The sequence below is a fragment of the Apostichopus japonicus genome, chromosome 13 (genome assembly GCF_037975245.1).
Source record: "Apostichopus japonicus isolate 1M-3 chromosome 13, ASM3797524v1, whole genome shotgun sequence".
Lineage (NCBI taxonomy): Eukaryota > Metazoa > Echinodermata > Holothuroidea > Aspidochirotida > Stichopodidae > Apostichopus > Apostichopus japonicus.
In genome coordinates this window covers 10,699,217-10,723,989 of record NC_092573.1, presented here as the reverse complement: position 1 = coordinate 10,723,989, position 24,773 = coordinate 10,699,217, and the positions used below count along the sequence as shown (strand labels likewise).

At 34.6% G+C, this 24,773-nt stretch overlaps 2 protein-coding genes across 4 annotated transcripts in view; one reads left to right on the top strand and one right to left on the bottom strand.

Moving 5' to 3' along the window:
* LOC139978164 (snurportin-1-like) overlaps positions 1 to 24,773 on the bottom strand; it is a 55,762-nt gene that overhangs the window by 7,470 nt on the left and 23,519 nt on the right. The window lies entirely within an intron of this gene.
* Positions 1 to 24,773, top strand: part of LOC139978159 (myogenesis-regulating glycosidase-like) — a 43,527-nt gene that overhangs the window by 3,673 nt on the left and 15,081 nt on the right. The window contains exon 1 of one of the 3 annotated variants that reach the window (XM_071988065.1): positions 17,962 to 18,233. The exons of 1 other annotated variant lie outside the window; for it this stretch is intronic. The gene's annotated coding sequence lies outside the window, so the exon portion shown is untranslated. Of the gene's footprint in view, positions 1 to 17,961; positions 18,234 to 19,318; positions 19,455 to 24,773 lie in introns of those variants that run through there. One more of the 3 variants, XM_071988064.1, reaches the window with a different exon arrangement.

The window sequence follows — 24,773 nt, the reverse complement described above, 5'->3', positions numbered from 1 at the left end:
TGTACTGATGTATCATCAATTCATATCATACATGTATCAACACCACTCTTCATTAATTACAGGAAATATTATCACTACTTATGTTTCATCAACACACCTATGATGTATCAACACCACTCTTCATTAACAAGATATCTTATCACTACTTATGATGTATCAATACCTATGATGTATCAACATCACTCTTCATTAACAAGATATCTTATCACTATTTATGATGTATCATCAATACATGTGATGTATCAACACCACTCTTCATTAACAAGATATCTTATCACTACTTATGATATATCAATACCTATGATGTATCAACATCACTCTTCATTAACAAGATATTTTATCACTATTTATGATGTATCATCAATACATGTGATGTATCAACACCACTCTTCATTAATAACATGATATCTTATCACTACTTGTGATGTACTGATGTATCATCAATTCATATCATGTATCAACACCACTCTTCATTAATTACAGGAAATATTATCACTACTTATGTTTCATCAACACACCTATGATGTATCAACACCACTCTTCATTAATAAGATATCTTATCACTACTTATGATGTATCAACATCACTCTTCATTAACAAGATATCTTATCACTATTTATGATGTATCATCAATACCTGTGATGTATCAACACCACTCTTCATTAATAACAAGATACCTTTTCACTACTTATGATGTATCATCACCACACCTATGATGTATCAACACCACTCTTCATTAATAACATGAAATATTATCACTATATGTTTCATCACCATACCTATGATGCATCATCACCACTCCTACTGTATCATCATCACTCTCGTGGAATATTATCACCACACTTGTTATATGTATCAACATCAATGTATATCATTACTAACATGATACAGTATAATATCACTACTTGTGATGTATCATCACCAATCCTAATGTATCATCATTACTCCTTTATATATTATCACAACACCTGTGAAATACACAACACTACTGTTCTGATGTATCATCATACTAACATAATGTATCATCATTAATAACATGATATATTATCACTACTTGTGATGTATCATCACACCTGCTATATAACATCACCGTGACACATGTGATGTATATCATCGATCGCCACACCTGTTACATAACATCACCACACATGTGATTTACATCATCACCACACCTGTTACATAACATCACCACACATGTGATTTACATCATCACCACACCTGTTACATAACATCACCACACATGTGATTTACATCATCACCACACCTGTTACATGACATCACCACACATGTGATAAATATCATCACCATGACCATGTGATGATGTCTCTCATTCCATCGTGAACATGATTACACTATAGTGTATTTCCTTTGACTTTCAAGCTATTTTTACATTGGATTGTAACTTTACTTCAATCTTCATACATACATTTAGGATTGATACACAAAATGCAGATTGAACACATATCAAGTTACAGAATGTATAGACCGAGAGGCTTCATACATACATTACTGATTGATACACAAAATGCAGCTTGAACATGTATCAAGTTATGGAATGTATAGCCAGAGTGGCGGGTGGAGAACAGCTGCCTGACATATGATGCTGTATGTGATAATTATGTGATGTCTACAATCAGTCAGTTGATTCTCTGTGTTATATACAAATAAACTACATAAGACAAGAAGTTCTGGTTTTAGCACTGATTAGGTTTGAGAAATTTTAATGAAAAAAACTTGTCATGCAAGCTCACATTTTGCAGGAAAGTTTATTCAACCCCTAGCTCAAAAAAAAAAAAAAAAAAAAAAGGGTTTCGGTGATAACACATATGGCTGTATGTATTCAGTGATAATACATATGGCTGTATGTTTTCAGTGATAATTCATCATATGCATATGGTTGTGTTTATTTGGAATGAACACCAACATCATTGATCTAACACGGATAGGGTCTCAAAATAAGCTACTGTAAGGCTTCCTGACACTTGGGTCTCTAACCTAAACTAAACTATTAAACTGACTTGATTTGCTGCACATGGTCATAGCATTTTTTTTTTTTTTTTTGATCCAAAATATTTTTTTATTAATTTCCATTAATTCTTGATAGGTTTGATCATGTGACATAAACAAGAAATCTCAAAATATGACAAGAGCTGGTACAGATTATGAAAATGAAGCTACAAGTTTATTCTTTTCGCAGTTTTTCAGGAGATGGGATGACGTCGTCAGACTAGGAGACCACAAACCTGTTAAAATAATTGCCCTAGTTTTCGACTTAAAGGAAATGCAGCAAATTACTGCTTAGGGATATACAGAACCCCAGTACTTGAATCATATCAGGTTTTGCATACCCTCGGGATATTTACCACTAAAGTTGCATATGATCAGTTAAATACATTTAAACGAAACGATCGCTTATTATGACATTTCTCGGAAGACTCTGTAATCAGGATACAGGGAAAATTACAGTACATATCATGTAATCGTATTATTAATTCACAAGAAGATGGACAAAAATATATAGATTTTACATATATCCACATTGAAAACTATTTTCAACTGCTTTTTCTATCCGAAAAGTAAGTCAAAACTTTGTAAATGTCATTGATCTTTTATGATTAAAAATTAAGCTTGGTTGCATTTATAAACCGTTATTAAGAATCCCTAAAATCCCCCAAAGGAATTATGCAAACTAGATATTTTCCTGAAAGTTAGTCACAAATACATATTCCTGTCACGAACAATGATTACAGTAAATATTCTGGTGTAGTTGCCTGCAGTCCAGCTCCAGATTTGTACTCTTACTACTCAAGCATTCTTGGAATCTAGTACACATTGTAGTGCAAACATATTGTACTGATGATGGTGATGGTGATGGTGATGGTGATGGTGATGGTGATGATGATGATGATGATGATGATGATGATGATGATGATGATGATGATGATGATGATGATGATGATGATGATGATGATGATGATGATGATGATGATGATGATGATGATGATGATGATGATGATGATGATGATGATGATGATGATGATGATGATGATGATGATGATGACACATGTGTCATTAAGAGCTGTGTACTCGTACTCTTACTTATATCAAAGATAATAATACTGCTGGTGTAGTTGCTTGCAGTCCAGCTCACCCTAATGGATTTGTATGTTCTTACTAATACTCAATTAAGGTTTTCTAGGAATCTAGTACACATTTTAGTGCAAACATATTCTACCCGTGATGATGATGATGGTACTCGCATGTATATGTGTCATTAAGAGCCGTGTACTCGTACTCTTACTAATATCAAAGATAATAGTACTGCTGGTACTTGTGACTGATGCTGTTAACGTATTCCCACTGTAATAGACAATTAGGTCTGGTAAATAGTATTGAACAGAATTGATATTATATATTAGACTGAGTGGTTCAGCCACTTTATTTGATGAACAACAAATATGTTTACATTTGGATCATACTCATAAAAAGAAATGTTATATAGAAATACAACCTGGTCTGCATGATGGCAGTGTTCAAGTTTTAAACCAGCAGTCTACAAGCACATTTTGTAGGACTTAATTTCATCATCCACCAATTAAGATGGTCCATCTTGAGTTTTAGAAAAAAATGTTTTGCTGAATATTCTACTGATTAATATGCAGACACAGTACAGAGGCATGTGGAATTGCCAAAATGTATAACTACAAAATCCTTGGAGTTACCATATAGGCCATCAAGACAGAAAAAAAAGAAACCAATTAATTTAATATATATTTTAAAAATAATCACTTTTAATCACAATTATAAGGAGGTAAAGTTTTCTACTCAATCCAATTATGTGTTTTCTTTTTCAAACTTGTATGCCTGCTGCAAAAATACTAAAAAAAAAATTATGCTGCACATTTAGAAGCTATTTTGAGAAGCAGTAAGCAGTGAGATTTTAAATCAATAAATCATGCGTGATAAGGATGTGTACTTGTGAATCCGTGCGCCCCTCAAGAGGCAACTGTTCTGTCGCCGTTTCTCGAAAGGATCGTCTCAAAATTTCTTGGTGCAAGGACGATTTTGTTGCTCAGCAAGAATGTACCAATTTAAACAGATATCCATGCTCATAATTAGATTTTGCATTCCCTTGGTATTTCATCAAAATGCGATACAGCTCAAACATTTGAATAGCATTAATTTGCTTAAAAATATATCAAGCTGAAGAAATATAAGACAATAATATACAAGTCCCTGCAAACTCAAGTGTTGTATAGACAACTACCCACGCTAATTTGAAACAAATAATATTCCAGACGTTGGCAAGACCAAACCATGTGTAACGGTTCACTGTGAAGACTAATACACACTATTGAGTACCTACAAGGTTGGGCTCACTATGTTGCAGGCCCGACAAATGCACCTCGTAGGAAATGATGACTGCTTATACCTCTAACTACAGCAACTATTGTTAATTTAGGTGGGGGGGGGGGGTTCAAAGGGCCATGAAACCCCAAAGTGGTATGAGCTTTAAATTTGCCTAGGTTGCTAATTTTGAAGGCGTTGATGGAAAATTTGGGAGAATATACTAAAAGAGACATTTTATCAGTTAAGTTACAGAAAAATATCAGTAAAAAAAATTGTTTCTATAAATTAAATGAGGTTTTTTATCACTATTTCAAAAGAGCCAGATAAAGATCAGTCTTTATTTTCCTTCCATTTTCCCATTTACTGAGACTGCGTACGTGGGAACCATATGTACATATGTTATGAGTATGTAGGTTATGCAATGTACACAAAACTGATAATTCCTGTCTACCTGTGTACATATTTAATTTTGTATCTTAAAAAAAAAAAAAAAAAAACTTTTTGCTTGCTAATTTAAAAACAAACTTGCATTTTAGTTTAAACATTTATTAGTATTAAACTATTAAATATTAGAAGGAAATTATTAGTATTATTAGTTTAAACATTTACAAGTATTAAACATCATCTTGGCAAATGAGTTGAAAATATTTCAGTTTTAATGTACAAATTTATCCATCCACATGAGATCCATTTAGCTGTCATAGACTTCAAACATCTACAGCAATCTCTTCCTTATAGAGCAATGAACGCTTTACCTAGAAAATTAGGAAGAGTTAGAAAAAAAAAGAAGGGGTTTTCAACTAGCAATGAGGAACGAATTGTCTGAACTACGGAAATTTTCCTTTCAGAGATACCCTTACACCACTTGATAGTGGCATACTGAATCTGTTTAAATTGGTACATTAATTTTTGCTGAGCAAAAGAACTGTCCATGCGCAAGAAATTTTGAGACAATCTTTTTGAAAACGGCGAGGGAACGTTGCCTCTTGAGGGGCGCACAGATTCACAAGTACACATCCTCATCACGCATGATTTATGGATTTAAATTCTTGCAGCATACTGCTTCTCAAAATAGCTTCTAAATGTGCACCATAATTTTGTTATTTTTGCAGCAGGCATACAAGTTTGAAAAAGAAAACACAATATCATGAAATTGAGTAGCAAACTTCCCTCCTTATAATTGTGGTTAAAAGTATTTATTTTTAAATATTAAAGTAATTGGTTTCTTCTTTTCTGTCTGACAATATATATAATATATATACAGTATCTTAGGTTGTCCTTCTCACCCCCCCCCCCCCCCAAAAAAAAAAAATTCTAATCTAACATAGATACCAAATTAAGCCCAGTAGATTCTTATGAAACCTCAGTAACATAGTGGAGACACATTTTCATTCGAACGTTACGGGATGAAAAACATGAAGTCATGAACTTACCACATGACTGATTGTATGGTTGCTTAAAGGTTTCAGTTTGCTGATTAGATTTCTTGGTAATGTGAACTACCTCAAAGTCTGCCGATGGGCTGTTTGGAAATTTAATCTAATTTTCATATAGTAATGAATTTCCATTGTACCTTGCCATAACAGCAGATAATATAATCTGTACTGTAGCTGCATGGTGTAGAAATAGCTAGATTTGAGCGTGAGACAAAATGACAATTATTTACGGATTGTATAATTTCCTTTTCTGACGGGTTATTAATTTTGTAAACATTAGCTACTATGATAATATTAATATTTATTAATATTTATTAGAACAGAAAGACCAGACTTAATGTAAAGTATAATTAGAAGTTAAATTCTAAGAAAAAAAAAAATTCTCTCTGTGGAAACTATAATGGTACAGGTATATTAAATTCCATTATACACAGAATAGTCTGCCTATCGGAAAAGTTCTCATTGTGATGGATCTAACTACGGAGGAAATGATGCACTCTTTCGGTCATGAATGGCAATCCATTCTTAAGTTCTTCGGATATAATAAACCTTAAATTTATGCCTTATTGTGATAGGAAGGTGCATATGTATATTATCCCATTACTATCACAGGCCTTCAGTTAGGTTTAATTTTAGGGATTTATGTGAAACAAAGCACATTCCATGAATAAATTATAATGAATGCATTTCCTTTGCATACAGGTCCATATCCTTCATAAAACAAAACATTTCCCTATAGTATGAATATTATATGTGAAGGAATAGGGAATAAGTGGGTGTTACCATTTGCATATGTTGAATATTCCTAGCAAACAGTCTCCTTAAAAACCGTAGTTCAGACTAGAAAGAAACTCCTGGACTTATAATCAAATTGTGCTATAAGCCATGAACTAATTAGTAAGCATGGCACGGTTCGTTGTTTATCCATGCGGTGAATTAACTGTGATATGTATTCACCTTAACAGAGCTTCCCACGATAACAGATACAATTTCTATCTATAGAAAAGTATTTGATGTTAATAATAATCTTTCACGTCATATTGTGATCATTTTTACCAATACATTTCTAAGGGATATCATACCAACAATATAATCTCTATGTACTGTAGATCTTTTGAAGTTTTCATATTTAGATGAAAGGAACAATACCGCAATACCTCTGAGAATAACGTCTGTTTTTCAAGACGCAATCAAATGCTTTTCAGATTTGTCTTAGCTTGCAGCTTTGATCATCAATATGAAACTGCATACAGTAGTTAACTACAAAATATAAAATTCAAAGAGTTAGTTGCAGCTCACTTATGTGAATTATGTAATCCCAGTGTATATATACTTCTGAGAAAGGTTTACAGTGAATATACACTTCCGAGAGAGGTTTACAGTGTATATAAACTTCTAAATAAAATAAAACTGTTAGCAAACTGCTTATCCACTAGAGAGCCTGTGTAATAGAATGTGTATAAGTAAGTTGGCCTGAATGTTGAGCCCATTAAGTCTGTATTCTGTGCGTGTTTTTGTCCCTTCTGTTACTGTTACTTGTCATTCAGCCTCTGAAGAAGATCCTGCTAGGATCGAAACGTCAGGCCAACTTACTTTTACACATTCTATTACACAGGCTCTCTAGTGGATAAGCAGTTTGCTCATAGTTTTATTTTATTTTGTTACTGTTACTTGTCATTTAGCCTTTGAAGAAGATCCTGCTAGGATCGAAAAGTCAGGCCAACTTACTTTTACACATATATATACTTCTGAGAGAGGTCTACAGTGTGTATATTCTTCTGAGAGAGGTTTACAGTGAATATAGACTTCCGAGAGAGGTTTACAGAAACATCATCTTCAAGCAAAGTCATTATTTTCAAAACTATATTCTTTTCAGCATCATCATTTTTTAATATATACCTAGTTAAAGATTAACGGAACACTGAGACACACACAATTAAAAACTACTTTGAACTGCTAAATATCTATTTTCTTGTGATCATCACAGATAAGTCATCCAGTTATAAATAATTAGTCATTGAATCAGGGCGTATCTCATATCTCACCAATCATTCAAACGACACAAGTTTTAATGTCACAAGTACATTAAAAATGATAAAACTTACTGGTTTATATATTTACGAGTGACCCACTTACCTGTCTCCCCACAACCTATGCACCACATTCTACCGTGTCTAGAATGCCCTGGTAAACTTTTAACACTGTACACCCTCACTGGCCCTAATGGCCTTCCTTCATTTTTCTACCCACAAAGTGTCTCACTGTGTAGGTTGTGGGGAGACAGGTAAGTGGGGAACGAAGTAAATCTTGTATTACCCAATATAACCCACAATATCAATGACAGTTCAGTGATTAAACAATATATTGCAACACTATATAGCAAACCGTCTTAACATTAAGGAGAGTCGCAGCCGCTGCAAAATCCAGCTAGGATGAACCAATATCAAACAATATAGGGATTATCTCATCTGTCTTGGAGTGTCTATTGTTTAAAACTACACAGCACAATTAAAGGATTATATATGTAATGGCTGCAAAATGCTGCAGACTGCCCACTCAACATGATCCAACTTTTGACATCATAATAATAATCATAATAATAATAATGATCATAATAATATACAGTTCTTATCAAGTGCAAAAAACATTAAAAACATCTCGATGCGCTGTGGCTGAGTGGTTAAAGGCGGTGACATTTCAAGCGATAGGGATTAGCAATCGGGAGGTTCCGGGATCGATACCCGGCCAGGTCATAAGTAAGGTGGGTTTTTCATCCTAGAGCAATCTACGGTTTTCCCAGCTGAAATGCCTCTCTAAATTGAAAAGATTCCAAATTTGAGTTAAAATTTTGAATTGGAAGCCACCCAACGTGAAAGTTGTAAGCCCTTGTGGGCTTCTCCCACAATGCATGGTCGCTTGTGCATCGTAAAATAACTGCCTAATTATTATTATTGTTATTACATATGGTATCTAACTTCATACACACAATTTCAAATTCACCATTCTCTTCTTCAAATTTACACAATATATTACAACTCTGTACCTCCAAGTCCTTTGAGCAACTTTCTATAATCCTAAAAAAAAAAAAAATCAAAAAAAAATCAAAGTTTAAGATATTACAAAGAGGCTTAGAAGGCAAGGGATTTTATTCTCAATAAGTTTTACGTGACTGGAGAGGATATTTCTAAATTTGGCCTCTGACTTCAAAAAAACAAACACTCAAGGTTTTAAGCACACCTGTCAAATTCAAGTCATATAGGTTGGTGACTTTCTCCAGAATACCCTTAAGATTTTTTTGTTAGAGACTGTATTTTATATTATATACATTCATCATTACAAAACAGAGTTGCTGTCATGAATAAAATTACAGTCGATCCGAGAGAGAGATAAAGTGAGTCAAAAAAACAAAATCTACAAGAATGAAACTCTCACAACTTTACTTAAAGTGTCTTTAAAATGTCAGAGTAAGACAAGACTAGCAATTGGCACTTCTGCAGGCTTCAAATTTAGCATGACAAGAGTACTTACTGCCAATCGCCAATCTACGGTTCAAATTTCATAAATTTAAATTTCACATAAAAAGTATCATGCATACAGCCCACCCCTGCCCATCCCGAGGGAAAATTATGAAATGTGATACATTCTCTAAGGCACCAAGTATACTTGAGATATGAAAGGCAGATAAGACGTTTCATGTATGTTTTTTCGGTTAGCGGCACCAAATTTCTTTAAACAGGAATTGGAGAAATTTCCTTCCAAGAGCACTTCTCATTGACGTCAAAACAATCACTGGTGGCCATATGATGTCATATTACGCTACTTGAAAGGAAATTTATCTCTTTTCGATTTGAGACTTTCCATTCTCCCGGAGGCAAGACTCAAGGAAACCGAAGTTCCAGATGAATTAAGGAAGAGATGTCAAAAGGAATTATAATTTAAATTTGGATCAATTCCACCAGATAGTCCTCTCAAGTTTCTGTTCATATCAATCTGTCGGTCTATTTGTCTGTCTGTGTGTGAGTGAGCGTTTTTTGAATATTAATTAGTAGCAGGTCAAAGCATATATACAGCAGTAGCTCATCTGCTTGAGAGATTACTGGCCGACAGTGTTTATGTACGATCCTGTGAGGACTTGTTGATCAACGAAACTGTTGACTTGCTCATTCTTTGCAACAGGACTATAATTCCTGTGGAAAAGAAATACCCGAGTATCATAATATTGTGATTGAAGCTGCTAACATTGAAATAGATAATTCAAGGCAGCTATATATAATATTAGCAATATATAAACTATTCTAAAAACATACATTCTATTCATTACTGTAGTAAACCTGCCTATACTTTCATCACTCCTACTGCTATATAATATAGTTGGGTGAAGTAATGGATAATGTTTTGAGGTACAGGGTCTTTAATCCTTAAAGCATCATTTATTAATTTCAGTCTTGCTCTATATATATGTATATATGTATATATGTATATATATATATATATATATATATATATATATATATATATATATATATATATATATATATGTATCTATATATATATATATATATATATATATATATATATATATATCTCTATATATATCTCTATATATATATATATGATCAAATATATAAGGAAGGTCGTAACTCCTCTGTAGGCGTTGTCACCTGTATCGAGCAATACTAGTTCTGTTTTGGTGACATATTTTGCCTTACTTTTGATATCAAATATGATTCTAACCAAAGACTCGACTCTCGAAGTCATTTGTGATTCCTAAAGCCGGGTCTTGAAAGAGATACTTTGAACAGACTTTTGTTAATGAAATGCATATTTTATGCAGTAGATCTCTGTTACTAGGGATAAACTATACCGCATTGCAAAAACAAAGAACCAACAGTATATGCACTGAAGGCTTTCAGCTGCGCTAAAAACTGGTGAAAAGAAACTGATATTGTAGCCATGGAAACTAAATTTCTTTTCAAATTTCAAGTCTTTCTTTCTTTATGAGTAATACAATAACCAAAGTATTGACTTATTTCTCTCAAAACTTGGTGAAATCTATGCTGGTTAAAAATTAAACATAGTTGTTTCTTATGTTTGTTACAAGTCCAGAGAAAGTCTAGCGGCATAAGCAAGGTAGGACAGAAAAGTAAGAGCTCATTAATAAAACCCAGATTAACCTCTCCTTATCTCCTCCCCACCCCAAAACAACCCCCTCTCAATCCCTTCCCACCCCACAACTACCTCTAATCCCTCCCCACCCCACAATAACCCCTCTCAATCCTTCCCCACCCCACCACAACCTCCCTCTCAATCACCTATTCCACCCCCACAACAACAACCTCGCTATCCTTCCCCGCCCCACAATCCCCCTCTCAATCCCCCTCTCAATCCCCCCTCTCAATCCCCTATTCGACCCCCCCCAAAAAAAATAGTAAAAGGTAAATTAAAAAATAATGAGAAAAACTGACAAAGTTAGGCAGATTCTAATAATTAATTTTAAAGTTGCTTAATTTGCAAAGAATAAAATCTGCTCGTGCAAAATCGTGATTTTTTTTTTTTGTGGTACTTATTTAAGTGTAAAGGAGCTTTCAAAATGGAGCTTTCAAAATATATACAAATAGAAATAGTCCCTTAAATGAGGAAAGGGATGAAAGGGATTGTAAAGCCAGAACTGCATACGTGGGAAGAATAGTACAGTGGTTTTAATGGACTAGTATATAAGAGCACTTCCCATATGATGAAGTACTAAGCTTTCAATTCCAACAGAGTTAATTCAACCCTACTCTCTCCCTCAGGAATTAAACTAAAAGAGGGATGGAAATGCTGCTTATTAATTTCTCATAGAGTAACAGAAACATACTCTGGCTGCAAGTAAGCTACCTCTTCTTCATGTGAAATTGATAAAGAACTGTTGGGATTAATATTTGCCAGTGGTCGCTATGGCCACTTCCTATGTATTAATTTTCACCATTTACCAGTTCCCCCCCCCCCCCCCCCCCGTAACACTTCGTAGCCTCTTAAATCCCTTCGAGTCGGTAAAAATTTGCACATAAACAGAAAAAGATTGCTACTTCCCTACTAACTTAAGATTCAATATTAAAACTTCACAAGTGTTCATGTAAAGACTTTGATGTTTCCCAGACACAACAGAACTATCACGGCTGTCAGCTGTGAATTAATGTGGTATTCTGTTTTTCTGTTATATAATTCATCTTGTAGGTACTAAGTCTCCTAGCATAACAGAATAGGATATAATGTATTGTAACTGAACAGTCCTACAGCTTGAGACTAACAGAAAGAAACATTTGAAATTGTTTGCAGATCAAAGCCATAACAATACTAGATAATATCAAGGTTTTGACAAAGGAAAAAGACACAAATGAGGGAGTGGAAGAGGAGGGGATGGTTGGGGTTTGCTCGCATCCCCCCCCCCAAAAAAAAAACACAGTAGTTACCATACATAATTGCAACAACATAGCTGGATAAATTAAAAACATGATTCACTTTCCTAATAACTAGCAATCTGCCACCTCTGCCATGTCCCAATGAAGACCAAAATATACCAAAACTTCCATATTTACATATTATTATTTTTCTTTTCTATATTTAGAACTGTAAGTTATTGCTTGTAAGTTACAGTAGGGCCTATATCATTGTGAGATAAATATGTAATACAAACTATCCGTTATAAAAATGAGATTAAACTTCAGCTAATTGCTGAACAAGAAAAGCCAGTACTGGCTTTGTGATTCCTTGCCACATTTTATATGAGAACATTTGATGTAACACCGCACAAAATATCAAAGCCCAATCATTAAATCACTATATGCATGTCTTAGACACATCATTAAAAATTACTGCAGGTTACATGAGTTCTTGCTCGCATGCATGGTTTGGATTAAAGGGAGTGAAGACTTGCGCACAAAGAAATGTCTGATGCCGGAAATCTGACCTAGTTTCAAATGAGGTGTAACAGAAGTGTTAGACACCACCATCGATCCCAGGAAATACACACACAGCTTGCTACCGTCGATAATTAGACACTAGTGTATAGTCAATACATGCATCTACGGTCAATACCCACAACACAGTGTACATAGCAGCGATGGACATCACAGGTCCAGCTTAAGATAACAAGGTATCACGTTTCATTACTGTCTGCAGTTTGTAGCGACAAGAAGAAACTTCACTTAGCAGCAACGGAAAGTTAACTTTTTCAGAGGGCGGCACGCGGTTTGGGGAGAGTCTTCAATGCCTTTAAGTCATCATGTGGAATGTATACCTATGATTATTGTATGGCTGTAGGAATTTCCTTCCATTAATCACTGTCAGATACTTTGGCTGGTTTGATGAGACTTAAGGAGGTGGGTCATATACTATAGATAGACTTATAAATATTTACCAGTCAATAAATGGTGTAAAGTGTTCAAAAGGTTACCGGTAATCTCAAGACAGGGTAAAGAGTGAGTGCTTATGTTGTGGGGAGACATGTAAGCAAAGAAAATAACTCAATACATCTCAAAGACACGTTAGCTGACACTAATTCAAACAACTGTTTGTGTATGGTAAATTACTGTATGTATGGCAAGTTTTCCCAGAACCATCTAGCATATTAAGGAGATTTCAATCTGGCCTGGGGCAGTATGGGGTACTGGCTTAACACACATGTATATTATAGTTGGATGTGTGTAATTTGTAATCAAGTAAAGGGCACAATGAAAGACAATCTTTGGGCTTGAAAAAAAAAACTTCTACCTGTAATGCCTCCTTATATAGCAGCAAATTATGACAAATTGCAAGAATCAAAACCGGTTGCATCAATTCACTATTTAATGTGATATATCTACTGTATCAGCTTCAGCTGTTCGGACTGAATTCTCTTAATTTCGAGCTCTCGTGCAATGACGGTGTTCACTCTTCGCATGGTTGGTATACGGAATATGTCAATAATTGGACAAACAAATGTAATGAGTAGAAAGAAAATCATATATGACAACTTAATTGAGATACAAGGAAGGTAAGATCACTATTCTTCTTGTGTTTGATGGCAATTGGGAGCAAACATCAGGTAAGTGCAAAGTGATCAATTGGCTACACACACCCTTAAAGCTACATGTGTGCTGCATTGACTACACACACCCTTATAACTACATGTGTGCTGCATTGACTACAGACATCCTTATAGCTACATCCATGCTGCATTGACTACAGACATCCTTAAAGCTGCAGGCTGAATTGACTACACACACCGTGCTAGCTACTTGTATGCTGCATTGACTACACACACCCTTAAAGCTACATGCTGCATTGACTACAGACATCCTTATAGCTAAATGCTGCATTGACTACAGACATCCTTAAAGCTACACGTTGAATCCAAAAGAGACTAACATGATATGTACAGTAGTCATGTGTTAGAATTATGTTAATTGTGTCAACATGTCAACAATATCTGAAGACATCTAAAGAATTGTACTAAATACTAATTTTGATGATTTGCATATAAATATTGATCCTTAAAAGTAATACAGTGGATATAAACTCATCCCGCAAGCTCAATAAAGTGTCCCAATTATTGCATGGTATAATATTATATTTTTAATTATAATATTTAGTGCATTAATTATTGTATGTAGTACAAACATATTCTACTTACCAGCACAAGTGCCACTTCAAATATTATGCGATTTTTTTGCCCCCGAAATTACATGATTTGGATTGAGTTTCAAATAAGAAATGGAAAATACACATAGAAAATGATTCAATATGTATTTAAGCCTTACCATTTATTTAGTAAAACAGCTATTACCAGAGTAGCGAATATGCAAAGAAGGTTGTCTGCTATATTGCGTTGTCTGATTGAGTGTGTATTAAAAGCCTGCAGTTAGGTGACATGCATCAATTTTATGGATGTTTGATCTGACCCTCTGTACATCTCTAAATGACGGTGAAAATTAACGAGGAATAATTAATCGTCTACGTCTGTGAACTAACTCATTGATGTTCCTGAGACTGGACAATCTTAAGGCTGACATAAGATTGTGGTGCTGAGATATATATGTCAGTGTAAGTAATACAAAATTATTTGGGTCATCATCATCATAATATTTACATAACAACAATCTTGACCTGTTTAAATGATCCCTGAGAGAGAGAGTAGATCTATTTTGAGTGTCCGCAGAGTTAGATTTGTGTCGTTAGCTTTTGGAATTATTGTTATTATTATTGTTTCACCTTTACTAGTGTAAGTACTGTAGGTTAAAATGTTCCAAGTTTCAGTAGTTAAAAGAATCAGCTGTAATTGCATGAACGATTACTGTGAAGAAATATATTTATCGATGTCTCAAAGTCATCAAGAAGAATTGACTTAACATGATATCATATTATTCAACGGCTGGTGATTATATCGAATCGTTTACTAATGATCGTTTGGCATTAACAAGCAGTATAATGCCATCATTTATTTAACTATACACTCAAACGTAGGACATGGTTTCTATGAAACATTGAACTCGAATTAAGTATGACTTGGGCAAGTTCAGTTTTTGGGACAATTATCATATCATATCATATAATAACACAATTAACAAACTTTGCCCCGTGGCTAATTGTAGGTCTAGGCATAGAGTTGATCATATCTGTAATTGGAAAATTTGACAAACAATGCTTAAAGAATTAAACATCTCTTGTGATGCTAACTTACAAGAAACTCTTTATTTTCTGGGGAAGTTGTTAAACATATAGTCAATTATGGAAAGATATATTCATATACTTCAAAAATAATGAACTTAAGCAGCAAAACAGATAAACTTGAATGATATCTAGTCATATATGCCTCAAGGACAAAATAGGTTTCATGCAAGAATTCTTGTAAATCTATTAATTGTTGACAATTCTCATACGAATTAATAGCTTGGCATTCTTGACAAAACTCTTTAAGTTGATCAGTTTTTATCCACTGGGGTAGCCTTTTGTTGTAAAGTTTTTTTTCCTCATTTAAACTAACTTTTGAAAAGAATTAATTTTCTACTACAATAAGAATTACTTCTACCCAAAAAAAATGAAATATAAAGAAAATATGAAATAAATAAAATATTCCCTCATGGGTATCGATAAAATAAGTTGCACTGCTCAATTGTTAATGTTTGTTTCTCTGGTTTGTTTTCTATCACTGATCAAAATCAGAAGTGCCTCTAGAATTTAGCAGCCCACCAAAATGGCTTAAAGTTGTCACTTTTTTTTTATGTATCCTCAACTATATGCTATCATTCTATCTGGCATAATATAATTTTTTTACAATTTTTGTGACATTTTTTATCACAACTTTTTCTTTTTAATAGATCTGTTATTTGTTCATTGATGTTAAACAATGAAGAGTAGCCAGTTAAGTTGAGTGCACTGCTATACCATCGATGTGATGCATAAATTTAAACAAATTGCTTTTGACTTGCTCTAGTGAATCAAAAAGGAAGATGAATACAACAGATAAAACACTTGATTGCTCGTGTATTACAGAAAACACTGCCAATTAACAGTTATAATAATGATTTATAACTCAGTATAATTGATGACTTTGTCTCCAACTGTCGAAGGTCAGATGCTGGTCAACTGTGGCCAGGTGGAATTAAGCTTTTATTTGAAAAAATGTAAAATTACAGAAGTAGGTAACCCAATCATAATAGTTTTCTCTGAATATGTGATCTAGAGGACTTTAAGATATGACCACCTCTTCATATCAAATGAAAATCGTGTTCCGTTGGGGTGATAAGAAGGTTTAAATGTTGTGTAGGGGTGGGGGAGTTAGGGGGCTGCTATTTAATTGATGTGTGATGTCATAAGACAAGGCGAAATCTTTTACTTTCTCTTGCAATGCTTGATATAGTTTTCATGGTGAACATAAGCAGTGTTGGCCACTAGTCACAGAAATCTTGATAAAATCATTAAAATATTGATAGAATTAATATATTACGTTTTATTTTTAAAAAAATACTTCAGGATTTTAGACACAGTATTTGCAAAAATCTATCTCTATTTATAGAAATTAAAAATTGAAAAATAAAAATAAAAAAGAGAGGAAAAAAACCCATTCAATTTCAAGCACTCATGGCTCTATGATGTTGTAAATAGACTTGATCAAGCCTCCCGCCTAGTGTGTGAAGGAACACAAACTTGTGATATCTCCCAATCGGATTATGGTTTTTTTCAGCTGTTTGGTGGCTCATGGTTATAAAATCTTGAGGATCTTTATTCCACTGAACAATAGTTGGGTTTCTTCCCTTTGAAACCATGCTTTATGTGAAAAAAAAAACTTCTGAATCTTGTATATACAAATATATATGTTATGCATGCATGGTTTCTATCAATATTTATGCCTTTAAAATTGATGGGTTAACCTAAATTGGGAACTTGTGACCAGCAAAAATAATTTACAGCATTGATGGAGAAAGGTGTGATTGGAGCCGTCTATCGATCAATGGTAAAAAATAAAAGAGTGATTGTTAAGACTGCATGGAGATGCAAATAACACTGTTAACAAAAACAAGGCAAATAGAACCACGTACACATAAATGATGACCTGTAAATTAAAGATCTGCATGGTTTCTCATGGCTGACAAAGAGAAAAGCCATGGACATGTTAAATTTGATCGCTGTTCTAAGATCAGCTGTACACACATGTTTGGGAAGGTGATACTTCCCTTTAAAGTTGAGTGGATGATGATGCCATAATTAGCAAATATTTGCATATGAGAGACAGAGAAAGGGAGAGAGAGGGGGCGAGAGAGTGTAAGAGGAGACACAAACGTGAAGATAAAACCCAAATGAGGCAAATGTTCATGCCAGTCAATCAAATTAGCGATAAGTGACAACTTTCCTTACTTCTGATTTACCTTATATGGTGAATTTTACATACCTGTATAGTTAATTTATAATTGAGTGTGTTCTATTCTCAAATATTTGTACAAAATGCATATTATTAACACCATCTGGAGTTGAAAAAAAATAATTGAATCTGTACTGTATAAAATATCAGTATTAAATCAAACCATAATCTAGCTTTGTGACCTATTATAAACATAAATTGTGTAGGCTTAGTTAATATATTCAACTGAGCAGTTGCACTATACACATGCACTGTTTTTTTTTTACATTATGTATACAACTGTACATCTATAACAGGCATCATACATTGAGAGAGCTATGGTGCGGGATGCCTACATATCGTATGAAAGAATGCTTTTGGAAATCTTTCATGACTTTACCAATAGCAACAGATAGCAAAACCCAAACTGAAGACTTGGGATTTAGCATGTTTCTCAATGTGATTTTGCACAAAAAGGAAAGTCCAACCGCGATATAACTTTCCACCATCTGGGAAATTTGAATTGCTAATTAGGTTTGATTTCCATGTTTTCACTCTACAATCTGCCGAGAATTACATTACGTATTCAGGTGATATAAATAATTTCTCGCTCATGTGTAATTGATACTTTAGTTTGTAACCTAACCCTCGAAATAAAACTTCAAATAAATGAAGATAAAAGAGGTTTGCTGAGTATAAAACTGGAGGGAGCAACGAATGGGATTTTTTAAAGTGGTGCAACTCCAAACAGGGACCTGGTCTTTAATGAAAAGAAAGTTTTAATATTAGTAAAGATTAAGATTGATGAATCTTCACTAATCAAATGCAGAAATACCAGAGAGAGAAAATTTTCACTTTTGATTCAAATTGGTAGTTATAATATTTTTAATTTTTGTTAAGTGAAATACTTGAGCCTATATTATTTTTGTGGGATCAATGGCAAAGGTTATGGATTGTCACTATTTCAAACTTGAAGGGTGAAAGTATAGGGTCACAGAATGGGATGGCAGGTACATGGATATGGGATGGGAGGGCAGGGATATGGGATGGGAGGGCAGGGATATGGGATGGGGGAAGATGGCATACATCATGTTCTTCAAATAGGGTACTGAATGATCGATACACATTGTGTATATATCGGTAGTGGGGGTATTGAGGGGGTGTTACAGCAGGGATGCAGCTACGTAGTACCAACAATGTAATACCACCTTCTTTTTTTTTAAAGGGAGTGCATTTATATTAAGGAGACAGGTTAAAGAGCTATTGTAGAATGAGGCAGGTATACGTGCACTATACAGTTTGACTTGCAGGTGAATTTTAGCGATGTACTTAAATATATGACAATCAAATTTTAACAAAATAGTAATCTTCAGCAGCTTTGGTATCTTCATAATTACACAAATAATTATTCTTTAGCTGATTTAGAAAACTGCCAATTTATTTTTTCTTCTACTGGTTTGATCCTGCAAACATTCGTCTGCCCTCTTTAATCCACAAACCAGTGCATCACTTTAAAGAAGCCAAAAGGAGAGGTACAGGGTATGAACAACTATGACTATATTACAGTTCTGATTGCATGAATTCTCTGACTGAAAATCTCAAGTTTTTTTCACTGAATACCCTGATAGCATCGGTACTTTAGCATAAGACTTGAAAGAAGCAGCTGTTCTGCTCTCGCAACTTAATTTCTGGAAGTGGTCAGGAATCAATCAGGCATAAAGAAATGCCAAACACGATTATCTTCCACAGACCAGACGGAATAGAGGAGGCCACCCTCGAGCAGGCGCATATTCTGTGAGGCAATTATGGTCGTTAGTTATGTTACTTAAAGCGGATCGCTGCATGCCTACATTGTCCCCAATCTCTTTAATTATACAAACCTATACTTTATACTGAGAATAACTCAGGTTTGTGTTCATCAAATTGAGGTATCCTTTTAGATTCTCGAACAAAATGTAACTTTTGATTTGTCAATGATTGTTGGATCCTAACAATTGTTTGTGGCACACACTTTAATTTAGTAATGATAACCACATGCAAGTGATATGATTGATATGTTCAGTCTTTTTTCCCCTGTATGTTTTGGAAGTTAAACTTCACTATAGCGTTTAGCTTAAATTTAGCTGCTGTGATCTGAAATTTTAACTACTGAAGATGTACATACCAAAATGAACCCACACAAACTTAACTTTTGTAACTTGGCTGGCAATAATTACCATACTTGTAGCATATTAATTGCCACATATATTTAGTATTAATAATCAGATGCATATTATAACGAGAGCTCAAATATTCAGCATTAGTTTCATATTTTTCCTTCTGTTGTTTTGAATAACCAAATTAACTCGTAAACTAAGTCATATAGATATTAAAAATAAATCAGTAATCATTAGTTCATATAGAAATTAAAAATAACCAGAAAATACTAAATCATATAGATATTCAAATTAACTCATAAATATTCAGTCACATAAATATTCAAATTAACTTGTAAATATTAAGTCATATCTTAAATAAACTCGTAAATATTAAGTAATGTAGATATAGCTGCTCTGATATGGCCTTTTAAATTTACCAAATAAATTTAACACATAACAGTTGCTATAAAAATGCATATTTTAGAGTTTGAATGAAGTTTTGAACAAAGTATAATAAAGAATATCACCAAAATAATATTTGTCAAGAAAAATTGACAGCCTCCTAGTTTTAATGTAAAAGAGTGTCAGAGTAATTCATGAATGTCGTTGCCCGAAACTTTGACAATATACTATTAATAAACCCAATTGGAAAAACTTCAAAATTTCTGAAATTTATTTGATAAATGCTAAATTAAAAGATGTCTAGCCAAGCTAACGGCCACCTAAATAATTTTTTTATTTTATTTAGGATGATAGAATTTTATAAATTCAACCTTATCAACACAAAACAGTATTTTGAGACTTATTTAGAAGCTTCCACATTACGAGGGAGTTAGTGACAGCCTAATAGTCACAGGATTCAAATACTTGCTTGGAGCTGCCTGCATTCATACAGCTGGTGAATCCAATTCATCGATTTTGCCTTACAGGACTTTGAAGATCTATCTCTTTTTTCTCTTCTTTTGTTTTTGTGAATTTACAAAATGTCATGAAGGGTTCCTAAACTTTGTCAAAGTACAACAGCTGCTATCTGTTCAAGCCAAGTGTTCAGGCCATTCACCAAATAATGTTCTTATTCTGAGACTTAAGTTTTTACCAAATTGGTTTCACTGGGGATTTAAGTTTATTTCCTTCAAATTTCAAATTATAGTATCCAGGTAAATTATCTGGACATACATAGTGGTGACCAAAGGTTATCTGGACAAAGTAAAATTTAACGTAGTTTGCCATTGTAATTGTCTGTATACTAAAACTTAGCTCATATTGTGTGTTAATGTATAGTATAGTTAATGTATATATGGGCAATTCCACGGTTACTCACGTTACATTTTTGAAGACTTTCGCTCACAAATGGTTTGATAGCTCCACCAATAATTAATTTGAATGACTGCTCTCTATGCATTGATAGGGTAACTAATTTACCTCAACATTGGCGAAAACACAATTTGATTATCTTGTTTCTTGTAGGAGATAGGTACATGAAAGTGTCGGTTACTCACGTTACATTTGAAAATCACCCTGACGCCAAAAATTAACTTCACTCAAAAAGTGTCCTCATACTGGATATATTTAAAGAAAATGGATACACGTTTTTTGGACCTTAGGTGATGATAAAAAAACTGAACACAATCAAAATCACATCTGGTTTCCTGTCTTGGTAAAAATGAGGCATTCACCGGTTACTCACGTTACGGTTACTCACGTTACAGTTTGTCCACCTATACAATGCATAGGGAATCAGAGTCCGTGAGGAACTTGCTGCTGGATAATGACTAGGAAACACCCATATATCAGTGGAATTGACATTTTGAACATCTTCTCCAGTGTAATTCAATAATATCACAATCTAAATGAGATATACCATGTCTTTTTGAGATAATGCATGAATCATATCTTCACAAATCGGCAACATTCTAAACATTGTAACTAAGTTTTATTTGAGGACTAGCAGTGTGTCAAACTTGAATTTACCCAGAATATAATACTAAGGGAACTAAATCTCTCTGGGGAAGTACTGTAACAGGCCAACTGAACAAAAACCATGAACCAATAGGAAATTGTTTAACATATCAATTGAACATTGAGTAACGTTTGGAAGCGGCTTTGGAAGAGAGCTGATTCGTTCAGTCTTCAAAAGGCGACAGAAAATTTGAAGTGCCCACGGTTATTGGCCAAGGTTGGTGCATCAAGTTTGGTGATGAGTTTCTCCCTGAGATAGACTATCTTGTGCCTTGGGTTTAGCCATTTTTAAGTGGGCCCAGCTGGCTGCATCACTGACACTTGTACGTCGTTCTGGTCCCCCTTTGCTTCTATTACAAGGGGGGTACAATACCGCTTCGTATTCAACGGCATACCAGTCTATACCGAGTACTATACCAGCATTGCCACTCCCTGAGCAGGTTGCATTTTTCTGTGGCCTCCCCCATCTCCCGAGGGGGGTATTCCTTTCAGCAGAGCTGTTACCATCATCTGTAATGGTGAAGGAGATGACATCCTTGTTCTGTACCTGCAAGTGATGTTTACTAATGGCCATTCCAACGATTTGCTTGGCATTCTCAAATACAGATTTCAGACCGAGTTCGCTATTTCTCGCCTCAATTTCAGCTTGCGGCATCAGTATGGGTGTCCACCTTGGGCATCTAGTGGTTGCTGCTAGCCTGCTACGTTGCTTTTTTGCATTGGTAATGCCTTCCGAGATTTGACTTAGCTCCATGCACGACGCTTCACTGCTCCACCAATCCCATCCACAGAATCTTGAGATTGTGCTTTTCTTGAAGGCGGATAATAGCAGCAGCGAGGAATCTGTTCTTAAATTGTGAAGCCGGACCATCCGACCAGACAGATACAGACTTCAAAGCTTGGGTTAGGCCATTAAGGACTTTGTCCACATATGCCATAACTGTATCCTTGGAGTGGACCAGGCTGTCTGATGCCACAACACTGGAATGGAGGGAACAGGAGTGCCACACTGCTACTGTGAACAGGCTCACCTGTCTTTGGTTCCAGTGGGCAGTCTGGATTTCATCTTGAGATACACATGTGTAGTTCTCAGAGAAGTCTATTTGAATCAGGGCCTTGGTAGAATTGAAGGAAGTGGATCCAGCCCTTTGCGCTCCAGGTTGAAATATGCAGGAGGAGGCAACTTGTCATCTAGTGGCCAACCTCCGAGCTTCTTGCTGAATCTTCTTCATGGGTGATGGGAGAGTACTCTCCAGGTGTCTTACTAACCCTTACCCTAACCCCTACTGCTCTCTCTTATTGAGCAATTATTTACAAGACAAAAATAGGCATTTCCTGCATTGTCTCAGTGTGTTAGCTTGGTTACTCACGTTACACATTGGTTACTCACGTTACACGGTTACTCACGTTACAGATTTCAGTGATCTATCACTCACACATGATGGGTCTCTCCTCATTAGTGATCTTGTTTCCACACTTGGGACTATGAGTACTAACGAAATTATGGTTATCAGATTTCCACTTGTTAAAGAAATGTCACATAGAGAAAAAGTTGTTTTTTCGGTTACTCACGTTACATCAGTGATTGAAGCCTGAAAAATGTCTGTTCTGAAGTTTTCATGAAGAAATTTTGAAATGTTTTTCTGTCATAACACAGTCAACAGGAGTATCTATAGTAACACATAATAAAACTACTAAATACTATCTGATGAGTATTATATAGGATGGAATGGAATGTATGATGAATTTTCAGGATTATTTTGAGCTCTCATCCTCCTTGATTAATTGAGCCATGCATTCAAAATTTGAGTGCTGGAGAAAAATTGCTTACCTATTCCACAAACTTAGATATATGTATACTACAACATTAGACTGATAGCAGGTTGAAAACTGACACTTCTTATTTTTAGGTCATGTCCCCTCCATCATGGAATTGCCCATATAGTAATGTGTGTTAATGTATAGTGTGTAATGTGTAGTTAGTATTGGGAAAACTGTCCTGGAAATTGTCTCAAAATCACTTTTACGTCACATTGTAACCCACATGAATGTCGGTTATATAAATAAATTGAGGCAAACATTTGACAAGTTTGAGGAGTTTTGGGATTTACTCTAAAAATAGGAAATTTGATAAACTGAACTGATCAAAGTATGCTCGATCTATCTAGGTCAGAAACAAAAACAGCTAACATTTTTATATAAGTCAACTTGACAGCATTGGACCTACAATAGCTTCATAACCTAAATTCAGAAAATGCAAGTGTGCCTCTCACTATCGCTTGTCTCAATTATTCAAAGAGGTCGCAGGAAATTTGCAATTCTAACAGGTCTAATTTCTTCATTCATCTAATGTACTACGCTAGGAGGCAATTGTTATATTGTGCTGAATTTCGAAAGAAAAGGACAAAGTCTCGTAGATTCAACATCATGATTATCATGGCAAGAATTCTAACTGAGAAACCCGCACAATCAGGTCATGCTCTAGTAATAAAGGTTAAAGGTCATCTGTACAGTCAGTGTGGTCAAATTTGCTTTGCCTAAATATGCTAGAAAGTTAAGTGTAATGACCACTTACATAATGACTTTCAATCATTTGTTTTAATAAGCCCCCCCTCCTCCACCACCAAACCCACCAAATCCCCTCTCCCTTTTCCCCCCTTCAAATCCCATTAGCTCTTTTTCTATTTCTACAATACCAGCTTCCCAATATACTGTAGCTTCAGACCACTATTGTAACAGCAGCAAAGTATTAGAGAGATGCTAATATAGTGATATAAAATAGGTGAAGTATTTTCAACTTCTACAAGTTAATATTTTCCAGCCCATTTAATGCCATTTCTTCTTCTCTTAATATCATAATAATTTATCTGCAGATTGGGTGCTTTTTTTTTTACAATAAATAATAATAATTATCAGAATATTTTTTTTCTGAGCCAACAGCAACACTTCATTGACGTTCATGTGTGACTTGTTTTAAAGTGGTTTGCGGAATGCAGCGTCATAGAATTATGTCATATTTAATAATCCCACAGT